A 3,094-nucleotide genomic window follows, 5' to 3' on the forward strand; every position below is an offset into this window, starting at 1 on the left:
CCAAAAAAAAAAAAAAAAAAGAAAGAGTAGACTTTGAGTAAAACAGAGTATATCTCCATAATGTGGGTCAGCCTCATCCAATCTGTTGAAAGCCTTAAAAACAAAGACTGAGGTTTCCTGAAGAAGAAGGAATTCTCCACAAGACTGCTACATAGAAACCCAGCCTGAGTTTCCAATCTGCTGCCCTACAGAGTGCAGACTCAACATTGTAACATCAACTCTTACCTGAATTCCCATCTTGAATTGCCAGTCTACCATGCAGATCTCATACTTGCCATCCCCCACAATTGTGTAAGACAATTCCTTAAATAGATAAAAAAAAAAAAAAAGATAGACACACACACACACAATCTCCTATTGGTTCTGTTTTTTCTAGAGAACACTAGCTAATGCACACATCAAACTGTAATGAACATTCAGTGAATTACCAGAGAAATGTCCAGTTCCCATCTCACTATGAAAACTGGTAACCACTCTTACTTAGTGTTTATCTTAGTCCATTCATACTGCTATAACAAAATGCCTGAGATCTGGTAATTTGTAATTAATAGAAATTTATTTTTCACAATTCTGGAGATTGGGAAATCCAAGATCAAGGTGCTGACAGATTTGGTGTCTAGTGAGGGCTGCTGTCTGCTTCCAAGATAGTGCCTTATTGCTGTGTCCTCACATGGTGAAAGGCAGAAGGACAAAAAGGAGGGGGGCATGTAGCTACTTCCCTCCAGTCCTTTTATAAGGCACTGATCCCATCCATGAGGTCAGAGACCTCATGGCTTAATCATCTCCTAAAGACTCCACCTCTTAATACTATTATATTAGGGAATTTAAACGTGAACTTTGAGGGTACACAAACATTCAAATCATAGCAGTGTTTAGTTAGGTATTGCCTCTGTTTTGACTCAGTTCTCATCCCTCTTGTTTTGTATTGTCCAAGTTCTGTAGATTATCTTTGCTGTGTCTCATGCTGTTAATATCCTATGTTGATCTGTACTTGAATGTTCTATTTCTGCTGTAACAAATTACCACAAACTTACTGCCTTCAAAAAACACAAATTTATTATCTTACAGCTCTGAAGTTCAAATCTAAAATGGGTATCACAGAGCTATCTTCCTTCTGGAGCCTCTAAGAAAGAATCCCCTAGATGCCAGTAACAACTCCCCCCACCTCTCTACCTCCTGAGAAGTTGTGATAACCAAAAGTGTTTCCAGATACTGACAAATGTCTCTTGGGAGACAAAATTGTCCTCAGTTGAGGTCACTGTCTTGGGCCAATCATAACAATGTAATTCTCTGTCATCAGTAACTTATTTAGGAAAGGACATATGATCCGGTTCTGGCAAGATGAAAGGGGAAATCTGTTTGGGGGTTGGTGGTGGAAGGAAGAGTGTTCTGAGGAAGATTTTCCTTTCTGAAAAAAAAAAAGAGAACTAGAAAAAAAGACAAGCTTCTTTTAGTTTCTTCCTCTTCCTTGCTTCTTGGAATGCTGATGTATATGAACTTGATTGTTGGAGCTGTGACCACTACCTCGTGACTCTTAGATACGGCAGAGCAGAAAGATGGGAAGAGCCCAGGGCCTTGAAGACATAGTTAAACTGCTGAACCAACCTTAGAACTGAACATATTAGATATTTACCAGTGTCTTTATTGTTTAAAACACTGTGAGTGAATGTGAAGGTTAATTCTAGGTGTCAATTTGATTAGATGAAGAAATGCTGAGAAACCTAGTAAAGCTATCTTTTTAGGTATGTCCATGAGGGTGTTTCCAGCAGAGATTAGTTTGAGAGCCTGAATGGACTGGGTGAGAAAGATCTGCCCTCAATGTGTGAAGGAACCATCCAATCTGCTGGGGGCCTGGAAAGAACAAAGACAGAGAAAAAAGGTGAAGCTCTCTCTCTATCCTCTGGAGCTGGGATACATTCTTCTCTTCTGTTCGTGGACATCAGAGCTCAAGACTCTTCAGTTTTTGGGTTCCAGGACTTAGACCAAGGACATCATCAGCTTCCCTGGTTTTGAGGCCTTTGAACTTGGACAGAGCCACGCTACCAGCATCCAGTTTGCAGACAGCCTATCATGGGACTTTTCTTCACATCATGTGAGCTAATTCCCCTAATAAATTTCCTCTCATATATTTATAACATATCCTATTGATTCTGTCTCTCTGGAGAACCCTGACTAATACAGTGAGACATTTTGTTATTTGCAGCCAAAAGTATCCTATCAGACAGTATTAAAACATGATGGGAATGGGATTCATATTAAGCATTCTCCCCATCTCTGCAACATACCCAAATGGTGCAAGTTTAAAGAGGTGTGGGGTGTTTAAAACTAAACATATACATAAGTATTTAAAATACTATGCATACCCAGTATTAAGGAACATAAAAAAAAATGTTCATGAGTGCTTTATACATGAGGAAAACTTGATAAGAAGAATAATCCAATAAAGCAAGAGCTCAAACACCAGAAAAAACAACAACCGGAGATAGAAAGAGAAATTGCAGAGTTAAGAAAACAATTGAAGACCAAAAAACCACCAAATGTCATTTACCAGATCAATATGAAACAGCAAGAAACAGAAAGGACATAACTGAAATGAAATTTCCAACACAGAAGAAAGCCTGTAATCACAGCAGAGAAAAAGAAGACCAAGATTAAAGTAATTAGAGAAAAGTTAGTCATTGTAGAAGAGGAACATTATGCAACATATGACTAATTCTTGTCCCTGAAAGAACAAGCTTGAAAAATGTAGCAGACAGAAAAAGGTATTAAAAGAAACTAAACCTGAAAAAATAAGGGCCCATCTTGTTCCAGAAAAAAAGTGATTGAGCTGAAATGAAACATGTCAAATTAAGTTGAATTTTAAGGATTAAAAAATGGTCTTCAGGCATCCACACAGAAAAGGAAGAAGATAATCCAATTTCGCCCTCATCAGTAAGAGGGTAAAATTGGATTATCCTCTGACCCCCCCCCCTCAGTGATATTCAATGCCAGAAGATAACAGAGCAATATCTAGAATGTTAAAATGTGATATAAGAATACTTCACAGCCAAGTTGTCCATGTATAAAGGAAACATATTTACATTCTGAAGCATTC

The sequence above is a fragment of the Galeopterus variegatus genome, unplaced genomic scaffold (genome assembly GCF_000696425.1).
Source record: "Galeopterus variegatus unplaced genomic scaffold, G_variegatus-3.0.2 Scaffold2987, whole genome shotgun sequence".
Lineage (NCBI taxonomy): Eukaryota > Metazoa > Chordata > Mammalia > Dermoptera > Cynocephalidae > Galeopterus > Galeopterus variegatus.